The 12,543-nt window shown below is 32.4% G+C and overlaps 1 long non-coding RNA gene across 2 annotated transcripts; it reads right to left on the bottom strand.

Moving 5' to 3' along the window:
* Window positions 1-1,839: 1,839 nt before the first annotated feature.
* Window positions 1,840-12,069, bottom strand: LOC101254170 (uncharacterized). Of its 2 annotated transcripts, none has more exons than XR_011213235.1 (7): window positions 11,827-12,069; window positions 7,412-9,829; window positions 5,629-5,950; window positions 4,693-4,750; window positions 4,477-4,584; window positions 4,025-4,385; window positions 1,840-2,121 (listed from the first exon to the last, which is right to left on the bottom strand). It is a non-coding gene; the product is annotated as an uncharacterized lncRNA (long non-coding RNA). The 2 variants fall into 2 exon arrangements; XR_011213236.1 differs by having other exon boundaries at window positions 9,606-9,829.
* Between the last annotated feature and the right edge of the window lie 474 nt (window positions 12,070-12,543).

Raw genomic sequence — 12,543 nt, 5'->3', positions numbered from 1 at the left:
GTCAGAAGCAGAGGTGTTTATTGGTGTGTCTGCTTCAAGTTGAAGGTATTTTATGAAAAAATGTACTCTTTTTATTTTAATTTATTTTTTTTATCTTTCCTTTTAATCTATTATATATTTGAAAATTATATAAAATTCTATGAATCATAATAATTAACAACTTAAAATATTTAAAAGATATATAAATTCATTTATCAATATTAGCCCATTGATCAAGCGTTATTTGAGTCGAGGAATCCATTTTCATAAGATAAGATTAAGACTGTGCACATTATCATTTTTTTTAAACCCCAAAATGGAGAAAATACATTTAAAAAAAAATTGAACTTGACAAAATAACTTACTCAAGTATTTAAACTATACGGGTGTTTAAACACCCCCTTTAAACATCTTTGAATTGAATTTAGTCTCACCCTAATAGTACAATATTAGTCTCACACCGGAAAGTGCACTATACACGCACTTCATTAATGCCACATCAGTGACACAGTAATATCACATTAGATCCACGTAATTAATTTCTTTTTTTAAATCAAAGGAAAAGACAATAATCTTGTGGTATTCTTTTCACCACAAATAATGGGTAAAATACCTAAATTTGCCTTTTCTTTACTTTGATTTCTTCATGTAATAATGGGTATAAATTGCTTGTGATGTCTGTTATTAAATCTTGAAATCAAGTTTTTGTTTATGATTCTTTGATTCATTCTTAAGAGTCAATTTGGTAGATTTGATCTAATTAGAGCTGGGAAGGGTGTTTCTTTGTTTTCTATTTTCTATTTATATAGATATATATTAAGAAAAAAATATGAACACTTGAAATTTATATCACTTTTTTTAAGAAATTTTTTTTATAGATGATCACTTGAAATTTATCTCACTTTTTTGAAGAAAAAAAATTATAGATGCGCCTATTTTTTTTTGCCACCTCAACTTTTTTGGGTGGAATTAAATTCACTTAAAAGACGTTAATGGGGGAGGTACTTAAACACTCGAGTAGTTAAACTGCTAAATAAGTTATACTGTCACGTTCAGGTTTTTTTTTACATATTTTCTCTAAAATCAACTATTGTTCTTATAATAAACCTTTGTCAAGGTCATGGGGAATTTATCCATCAAAAACTTCTTATTAGCTCTTTTTTTAACTAATAAATCTCCTAACTTGTATTATTTTATTTTGTTTATGTTTAAGATCATATCATATGTTTTTAGTAATACAACATATGATATTGTCTTACCGGCATGTCATTTTTCGTGAAATGCATGTCTATGTCACTACTAGAAATTTAACCTAATGGCACGGCTAAGTTACCATCGCAATAGGCCTCTCTACCGTTGCTATAGCTCTAATGCTACGGTTTAACCAATCGCTACAACAACTCGTGTAGCAATAGCTCTATTGGGACGATTTTTTCAGACGGTTATTATAATTGTAGCAGTAAATCGACCTATTGTGACAGTTTTCAGATTAATAAATTGGCGACGGTTAGATATCTATTGACACGGTTGTGAACCGTGCGAATAAAGTTTTATGCCACATTTATTTCCAATTCATTGTCGACGGTTAACAAAGTATTGGTACGGTTAAACTACCATCGCTATAGCTTTTTATGCAACGGTTCTCTTTAGGTTGTTGCTACGATTGTTTTCACAAAAAATTCATTCTATTGCAACAGTTGTTACTTGGTAAGGCATCAGTTTATAAGTGTTGCTCAATGTCCATTGCTACAGTTATTACGGGGTAATGCATTAATTCTATATTTTTTGCAACAACTAATATATACCTATTGCAACGATAGGCTATCCCAACAAAGATATACAATTGATTCCACACATATATTATGAGCCATTGCAATACTTTTATAACATAAAATACTTGCGAAGAAGTTATATTTAATTACCAAAATTACAACTTAGATCCATGGTTGGGTACATAATATCGATAAAAATAAATATATAAACATTCTTCAACCATTCAAACTGGGTGAGATGTACATATTCACCACAAAGTAGTTTTCAAACTTCAAAAGTAACAGACTTTCAGAACATAGGTAAAGTTAACATTAACTCAATTCAGCTCCTATACCAAGTCCTCAGTACTGCTTTCATTGATATCATCACCTATATACAATTAATGAAAATACAAAATAATTTAGCAATTTTGTTGCAATAGTTCAATATCTTCAGTGATATATTTGTAAGTTATCACTCTATATCTACAACAGATATATAAATTCAATAAATTTCAAATGACATTAAAAAATAATATAGTTGCTATTGATATTTGCATACTGATTTTGAGAACTATTCTATCACTCCTAGTTCAGTTCAACAATAACTCAAAACTTATATCCTCCTTACTTTAAAGTCTTAATTTATGTAAACAATAGGAATAATGACTAACAATAAAGCTATTTTCTAACTAACAAAAGTATAATGACTCAGCTGCAAGAGAAATCAGAATAGTCCACAAACAAGAGAAACAAACAATCTTAATGAACAAGATAATTGTTACAACACTGAAGCTACTGGAAAATACGATTCAGATGAGCCAGTCACTAAAAGAAGGGGAAGAAGTAGAGTAAGAAAAAAAGGGAGGAAACATCGAAGCCAACAAAATTCAGTTAAAACTGTCTACGATTGTCGCTACCATCGATTCGTCAACTCAAAACTCAAGGTTGTTGATTGAGTTTTCAGAAGGATCAATAGATGGTTACTTTCTAGTAAAGTCCCCTGTGCAGTAGAATTTTGGAAATGAGTTTCATTTCACGATTGAGGCATCATTTGCCTTGTGCACTCTTGAGACAATCTGTTCAGTCTCATGTGGCTAACTACCATTTTGTTACCTTAAACTGTCTTTACTCGACACTTTGGTCAGCGTGCTAGGAAAGAGGAAAAAGAAGATGAAGAAGTAGAAGTTGACAAGAGAAAGCATCCAGCTGATTATCATCCTACAATTTTTTTATCCTACCGAGCATCGAAATCCTCCATCTAATAGGGTATGGAGTCTTGTGAATGATGTTTTAGGACTTACCTTAGTTGAAGTTTCAGAGGTGTCTTCCATTCTTATAAAGAAGTTGGGTATGATCAAGCAACCAATGGTTGGGGTTATGAAGGCAGGGCTGCTGGATTGGCAGCAGCAGCTATGAAGGGACCAGAAACAGCTAAAGAGGAAAAGAAACCAAAAGCATCTCTAAATTTTTTTTGATGAAGATAATCAAATGTCACTTAATAACTCATAGCCGACGAGGTTGGTTCTAGAAAATACTCAACTAACCAAATGGCCGACAAGGCCACAATCATAAGAAATAGGTAATGACAAAATCGACAAGGTTGTACTCAATAGTCTCTTATAACATATATGCTAAAGCAGTCCAACAGACATCAAACTGCTACAACGAGAAAAAAGTGGAGATCTCTTAAAACAACAGTATATACAATGATGTTAGCTGATATTTGATAACTCATACCCGACGAGGGATCCTAAAAAATACTCAGCTAACCAAATGACCGACAAGGCCACAATCTTAAAAAATAGGTAATAACAAAATCGATAAAGTTGTACTCAATAGTCTCTTATAACATTTATGTTACAACAGTCCAACACACATTAAACTGCTACAAACAGTAAAGAAAAAAGGGAGATATCTTAAAACAACAGTATATAGAATGATGTTAGCTGATACTTAATAACTCATAGCTGACGAGGTTGATCCTAGAAAATACTCAGCTAACCAAATGGCCGACAAGGCCACAATCAAAATAAATAGGGAATAAAAAAATCATCAAGGTCGTACTCAAAAGTCCCTTAAATATTACAGCATTCCAACAAATATTAAAATACTCAATAGTCCACAAGGATATCGATATATAAACTTTAAGGGTGGCCAAGAGTATTAATGTTTTCTACTGCCATGAGAAATCAGAGTCGCAACAGAGAAATTAAATAGAGTTTCAAGAGAAAGATAATGTAGTAGTAGAAGAAGAAGAAATAGTGTAAAAACGGATATTTAGTGACACTAACCTTGCTCAGCTGTTTGAGCAAAAGTAGCTCCTCTTGGATAAGGAACGGACAATGTTGCTAGTATGTTAGGATCAATTAATCCTACTTGCTGAAGTTGTGCGAAGACATCTCTAATAACTTCTTGTCGCATAGTTCTCCATTTGTTTCTCCATTTTTTTCATCTTTTCTTGCATTTGTTGTACTACATCATTTGTTGCATTTAAGTTGATTCGGAATTGTCAAATTTCTTTTTCAAAGTTGTCTTTGTAACCCCCACTCCATATAGTGAGATGTTCCGGATGTTCAGGATCCATGACAACTGAAAATGCATCAACAGACTGACCATTTATGCTCATTTGCTTTTCAATTTCCTTCACGTAGCCTAACAAATCATATCCAACAATCAGTCTTGTAAACTAAAATTTAGAATAAATATTGGTCTTATTAGAAAAACATATCAACAGTATTCATACAATTTTGCTGGTTGTGTTCTCATTCGATGCCTTGTACAAACGATCAGGTTTTCTTGTTCTTGTGACCACAAGGAGTTCCTTAAAAGATACATATTTCTTTTCTTTTTCCTAATCACATAAAAATAGTTATCAGGAATTTCTTAAATGACTAGTTAAGACTAGATAATAAATCAGAGAACACCAATTTACTACAGATTAAAGAAAAATTCTTTTTGCCTGCTGTGTGTGGATTCAACAGCTTTTTCCAGTTATTACTTTTTGTTTCAGACATTTTCTGCAAAAAAATAAATAAATCAATAATGTTAAACAAAGGCATATACAGTGAGATAAGCATAAAAATCTCACTCAATAAAACATTTTCTCTATGATTGAAGCAAAATCCTCCGTTTTAGTTGTGACTAGTACCACACTGGAAAAAGTAAGAAGCTGCAATAATATTGCAACAAAGAAAAGAATAGCACAAGATAAAGTTAAAGAAATATAAAGTTGCAGAAGCAACTATATCACAAAAGAGATCTGGAGAGAATAAGCTGGATATTTCAGATTCTAAGCTAAATTTTACCTTGAATTTCTTAGACTTCCAATATTTAAGGAGATCTCTAAACTGACATTCTAGAATATGACCAGATTTTTTTGCCATTCGAATTTCATCATTATCATATGCATCATAATATTTTGTCTTCAAATCACTTTTATACCTTCTCCAAGCATCTCGAATTGTTACCAAAGCCCAATTTTGTGCAACTTCAGGAATAATGTATTTCTTCTACAATTTGGTGTCATTCAATTCGCCAATAGAAGTAAAATACTTTTACAAGAAGTTAAATATTGAATACTCTAAACCTTAATATAATCCCACAAATCTTTTTTAGTATCCATGCTCCTCCAATCAAGTATATCAAATGGACAAAGAGTCGCATTTCTTGCCAATGTACCTAGGAAGCTACTTAACTTTATCACAACGTCCTCAGTAGGACCAACCGGTTGATCTAAGCTTTTCAATAAGATCAATTTATGCTCTTTTCGTGCATGTACATTATGCATTTGCGTTTGACCTATTTTCTTTTTACTGGAAACACCTTGAACTATAAGAAACTATAAGAAATTAGAATTCGTAGATGAATTTAGTAAGTTTCTAAGTTTATATATTACCTTGTTCTTCAGGTTGTTCACCGCGTGGCTGAGTGACAAAGTTCATTTGCACTTGATCCTTTGTAGGTTGTTGATCAAGAGGTTATTCAAGAGGCTGCTCCTCCACAGACTGTCCAGTAGCTTCAGATTGTGGTGTTACTGCTTGTTGTTCAATTAACTTAAGCAGTTGTCCTTTCTCTGACTCTATAGCTTGAACAATTTCATTTGTTGTCAATAACCGTCGTTTTTTATTTGCCAAGAATGATAATGATCCAGTTTTAGCATATGTCTTTGCTTTTTTTTTCCTTTTTAAAGACTCTTTTTGACTCATGACTATCCAAATCTGTGTAAAAATAAGACATAAGAAACCTCTTAGTGCAGAATTTTCAAATGTTAATAACATAAACAATGAAAGTCAGAAGAACAAACAACAATAATATCAGTAGTAGCTGAAGCATATTATAAAGAACTATGCTCCTTTTGTTTCTTATTTGAAAAATAAATGTTGGTCAGTAGATCACTTTTCAACCAATCAACAAGGAAGATTTCATCTTGGGGAAAAGGAATAACAAGCAATGGATTCAAGCTGAAGAGGAATAACAAGCAATGGCAGAAGATGCAAAGAGAAGTATAACATAGAAATAAACAAAGAATCTTAGTAACTAATATATCTATAGTACCAACATTAGCAAGAACTTGCAGTAGCAAATAGGCAGAAATCAAGTAGAGTGCAATCGTCATCCATACTTTATAAAATGCAACTCAAAGAGGAATTTACTACACACTACATAAAAACAAAGAAGAGAATGTATTGAACAAGTTCAGAAGATCCTTTGTCAATCATCAGCTTCCATCCAATCCCAATCAGTATCATCAAAGTCATCCTCCTCTTCAGATGTTTCCATAGCTACATCTTCTGAATGTTGTGCTAGGGTAGGCAGATCAATGATATCAACAAGGAGATCTTCTCTCGACCATCTAACATCTACCTCGAGTACTTTTTCTGATGAACCAATGTCATCGTTAGTCTCTCTCCAAAATGTTTCTTTAATATTAGGACAATTATCTTCCTCTAAATCATACAAATCCACTGAAACTTTATGTCTTGCATAATATACATTTTTCTCAATTGGGTCTTTCATATAAAAAAAATCGATGCACTTGAGATACTAGTTCAAAAGGATCAGATCATTTGTGTTGCATTGTTTATTGAAGTATACCCAAGTCTCAATCCATATTCATCGACTTCGTTATGAAACCAATCACATCAAAAAAGTACAACACTAAAGCAACCCCAATAATCAATATCAGTGATATCCTGAATAATTCCATAATAGATAACCATTCCATCGATAGGATTTTGGTCCCTAGCGCTAGTAAAACTATATGTTGATACTGAAAAAGTAACTCCACTATTCTGAGTCTTGCAAGGGACATCCCGTGTCATTGTATGAAATCTATATCCATTAATGAAATATCCAGTATATCTTTTAGCCACAAAATTAGGTCCTTTAGCTAGCCATCTTAAATGATTGGAAACTTCTATATTTTTAACTTTATCCCTAAATCAATCACTGAATTCTCTACTATGGATTTGTGCTTTTACCCATGTATTTCCTCTAATAAGATTATCAATTAAATTCTTATGCTCCTTGCAAGAATGATATGCAATTTAAACAATGTTAAGCACATTATCATAAATATAAATGATGTTTAGAAACAAATGACTATTTTATCTTACTCGATGAATGTCTCTTCTTTTTCATCTACGGTATTGAACAAAACATATCGATGAGCTTCATACCTCTCATGATTCTCCATGTTAAAAGTATTTCCTTTCCTTTTATTCATACTTCCGATTGGATGACCTATCATAGGAAATAAAGATAAAGCATCACCTTTCTCTATTTGATTGTCCTCATCATCCTCGGTTTGATACCTACTAAATGTTGTCTTCACCTTTTCAGGTAGGTATCTCGAAATACAGGTCAAACAGTCTATAGCTGAAAAACCCTCCACTAATGCCCCTTCTGGGATTCGATTACAAACAAGCCCCTTGAAGTCACACATAGTTCTTTCAGTTAAAATACATCCAACGCAAATGAATCGGGCCTCCAAGCTTAATCTCATCCACTAAATGGATAGGCAAATGTGTCATTAAATCAAAAAAAGATGGAGGAAAAAACTTTTCAAGCTCACATTCTATATCAATGATTTCAGCCTTTAGCTTATTAACAACAGTTCTTCTTATAACCTTACTACATATGGCTCTAAAAAAATCCCTCAACCTAATTAAGACCAAAGACACATTCTTAGGCAGCACTTTTCTAACAGCAACTTGGATCAAGTAACGCAAAATGATGTAAGCATCATGGCTTTTGTATCCTGATACTTTCATATCTTCTAATTGCACACGACTTGATGTATTAAAGGCAAATCCTTTTGGTAGTTTGGAATCTTTTAAATAGTGCAAAATAACCCTTTCTCATCTGGTTTCATAGAGAAACAAGCATTAGCCAAATGAATATTTTCAGTATCACAATCTTTTACTGGTTGAAGCTCTTTGTGTATCCCCATCTTATGCAAATAATAGCGAGAATTTATATGATCTTTGGACTTTCCAAGTATATCCAATAAAGTCCCAAGCAAACTGTTCACAAATATTCTTCTCTATGTGCATCACATTAAGATTGTGCCTCAATTTGTTGGTTGCCCAATAAGGCAACTCAAAAAATATGGATTTTTTTCCATGGACCATCATTCTTTTGTTTTCTTTTGGCCCTTCCCAAAAACATTATTGAATTCACGAAGTTCTTCAAGAACTTATATGCCTGATAAGGGAGTAGGTGCAACTCTATGCTCCTCTTTACCATTAAAGAATTTTTTATCTCTTCTATATGGATGATCATGAGGTAAAAATGCTCGATGACCCAAATAACACATCTTACGATTGTGTTTGAGATATTGGGAACAAGTATTATGATTGCAAGTGGGGATTTTCCCTTGGTACTCCATGTGGAAAGCATTGACAATCCTAGAAAATCAATAATTGTCCACAATAAAGTTGCACGCAACATAAATGTTTGATTAGTTACAATATCATATGTTTCCACTCTCACTTCCCATAGTTTCTTCAACTCTGCAATCAGTGGTTGTAAGTATACATCTATATCATTTCTCGGAAACGATGGACCTAGAATAATCATTGATAACAATATATACTCCGACTTCATGCAAATCCATGGTGATAAGTTATAATTCATCAACATAACCGACCATGTGCTAGGGGAAATGCTCATAGTTCAAAATGGATTAAAACTATCGCTTAAAAGACCCAATCTAACGTTATGATCATCACTAGCGAAGTCATCAGTATGCAAGGAATCAAAATCCTTCCAAGCTTCTCCATCAGCAAGATGTCTTAAATTTCCATCTTTGAGTCGTTCAGTATATGTCATCTTATAGCTACAGATGTTTCAGAACACATGAATATCCTCTGAAGCCTGGGCATTAAAGGAAAGTACCTTAAACCTTTGCTGGAATTTTACTGACCTTATTAGTCAAGTCATCACGGACATTCTTCCATCTAGAATATCCACACACTGAGCACTTGTCTAACTTTGCAGTGTCATTCCAGAATAACATGCAGTCGTTAGGACATGCATGAATTTTTTCATAATGAAGACTTCAATTTTTTATCACCTTTTTTGACTTGTAGAAAGACTCAAGTATCTGAGCAAAGAGAAATGCCTCTTTTATCAAGTCCAACAAATCTGAAAAGGCTACATTACTCTAATTGTGAATGCATTTAAACAAGTATAACCGAATGGTGAAATTCAACTTAGAAAAATTCTGACACCACAGGTACAAGTCTTGTTTCCCTTCTTCAATTAATTTAAAGAATTACTTTGCATCTTTACATGGTCCCTCTCTTATTCCTTCATGCCTCGTGTCATCCGCTACATTTCTAAAAGTATCTTGAAGTAGTTTATCAATACCGTCTTTTCTGTCGAAAGTTTCATCATCATTGGTTAGATGCGGCGTATTTATTGAGGAAAACCCTTATACATGGAAAATCCATTTCGTGTATCCATGAACAAACCATGACCTTGGAAAGCTCGTTCAAATGCCTTATCTAGAAAACCATTAACTCCATGGATATTCTCATTAGTGGATCTTTGAAGATTCATCCAGCTTTTATCTCCAACTTCCATTTAATATCCTACGTCACATGAGCAAAACATTAAAAAAACAATTCATGAGTACAAGCACTATCAACAAAACTTTACCTTTCAAAGTTTGAATATTCTTGTACTTTTTTGTTTCTATCAAAATCATGATTGTAAATTATCTAATTTAGGTCATTCGGTAAGTGAAATTTAGTTATATAACCTATATTTTACTTGATCATTTATTTCCTCAATTTATTCTATAGTACATTGTAGGTACTGCCTTACAACACAGAAGAATTATTATTATAGACAATAAGGTAAAAGTAATTCACAAAAATGGTAGAAATGTCCTGATGAGATCATTTTAGATCACTTTAAACTAATAACCAAACAACAATTCATAACCTATATTTTACTTGATAGTTTGATTCCTCAATTTATTCTATAGTACATTGTAGGCATTATGCTTCAGCTAGTACTAGTCTTAGAGCTAATGAGTAACAATAGAATAAATCTGGTGACTCGTCTATTAAGTGATTTTTAACAATTGGTCTTATCTTTTATCATCTTTTAAAATATTTTATTTATTATATGTTATTCTACCTTTTCAAAAGTATTTATATTCTTTCAAATAAACAACCAATTCTAGATATTATATGAAATCTGAAGTCTCTTATTTTCCAGAAACAAATTTCTAGACAAGTTATGTATATAATTTTTTTTAGCTCTTGACTTATAAGTTACTTTTTACAAGTCCATCTAAACAATAATCTTCCCAATGAATGAATGACAGTGAGATAACTATCTAGGCAGCACAGGTTACCATGTTGGAAGAGAGAACTGGGTAATTTATCATGGATATTTTAAACAAAAATAAAAAGATCTGATACTAAGCTACAACATCTTCTAATTTACTACAACAAGAGCTAAAATTCTTAAAATTCACTCCCAGAAGAAAGAATGGGACAAACGTCTAGAGGGAAGAAGGAGGGATGCATCTACTTCATACCATCAAGAAAAATGAAAATGGCTTAGCCACCAAAAAACATGAGGAAACTAAAGCCAGATAGATCACCTCTTTAGGATAAAAGACACGATGTTGGGGTTCTACTATTATAATTGCTACAACTCCTTATGTGAGAAAGAACCCTTATTATAATAGTGAACAAGAACTCTTGCTTAAGTATACCATTAATCCTGATGAGATGTGCATATGCCCTATGGTTTAACTCACAGTGGATTCCGTGCTTGAATGTAATGTGCAGTTTTGAATTCAGTTTGATTAGATGAATCTTGTCCTTTATCCTACACCTAGTGCCTTACTTTCTTAAAGAAGGCATCTGTCCATGCAATTGGAATTTCATTTGTAGAGGTATACTCCAGTTAGCAATATCCAACTTATCTTCCTGAAGTCAAGTTCCACAAAGAATACACATACAACTACGTTTATAAAGGCTACTTTCATTTTAACTTTTTGCTTCTAATTCAATTGCATGTCAACTCATGCAAAGGGTTAACAACAAATAGGTCAGTAAAGCAGTAAAGTAGTAAAGCCGTAAATCCACTTAGAAAGGCACTAATAACTATTCTTTGTCTATTCTCTGTTTGTTTGGGATAACTCCAAAAACCAGTAAGCTTGGGCAACATTCATAATGATATGAAAATTAAATTTCACAATAATAACTTCAAACTTTCGATCAATGGGAAATTTAAGTTCACAAAGATAGGCCAAATGCAATATGCAAATCAAAATACCCAAAGCCCTAGGACAAAATAACCTACAAAACAACAGTTCTTTTATAAAATTGAAACTCAGCTTCTCAATTATTTTTTCACAGAGTTATAAAATCTTCACAAAATTTGAGTTACAAAGTTTAAACTACAAATGGATTACGTATAACACGCCTAAATAAGAACAAATAACAGACATTTCAACAAACCCATTTGTTATTCTTAACAATTTTTAGAAGACCCTTCAATGGAATTTCAAATTCTGAAAAATAGTACATCTAAAACGAAATAGAGACAATGAGGACTTAGAAATCACCTTAAAAATAGTGCACCTCTTTATCTAGAAGCTTAATGTTGAAGAAGACTATTTTTGGAGATGAATTCCTGAACGTTTTTTTTTGTAGAAGATGGAGGAGTCACCAAAAAAGATGACCAATGATTCTCTTCACCGAAGCTCAAACGTTGTTGTGGAAGATGAAAGAGTCACTGGGTTCTGGAAATTTAGAGAAATTAAATGTTTAAGTTTTTTAAAAATGTAATTTAGAGGACTTAGTTCACTAAAATGAAAAAAAAAGCGAGCTACAGACTAAAGTAATGGAGTGAAATAAAATTTTCTCATAAAATTCGTGGGTTGGGCAATTATTTTTTCGTTTTCACTTAACCAAACCGTTGTCACATACTATTTTTTCGCCACGGTTAATAAGTGTGTGGTCATAGATTCTCTATTGAAGCGATTATATAGATGATACCACAGTTTTATATGAGAAATTGTTCTACTAGATCTAAGAATATATTGCAACGGTTATAGCCGTCGCAACACATAATCTATTGTCACGGTTGTAGAATTGCTGTCAAATAAGCGTTGCATTAAGTCAAATTTGTAGTAGTGTGTCCTATTCAAAATAGTAACTTACATATCAAAACACACGAGCTATAAAGTGAGGAAAAACAAAATTTCAATATTTCTGTAGCTTATAAAAAGTAAAGCTACATAAGTTCAAGAAAACTAATTATGTCATTACAATTCAAGACA

Source organism: Solanum lycopersicum, chromosome 12 (genome assembly GCF_036512215.1).
Source record: "Solanum lycopersicum chromosome 12, SLM_r2.1".
NCBI classification, from domain to species: domain Eukaryota; kingdom Viridiplantae; phylum Streptophyta; class Magnoliopsida; order Solanales; family Solanaceae; genus Solanum; species Solanum lycopersicum.
Note: the sequence above shows the minus strand (reverse complement) of the source record. Positions and strands in the feature narration are given on the sequence as shown.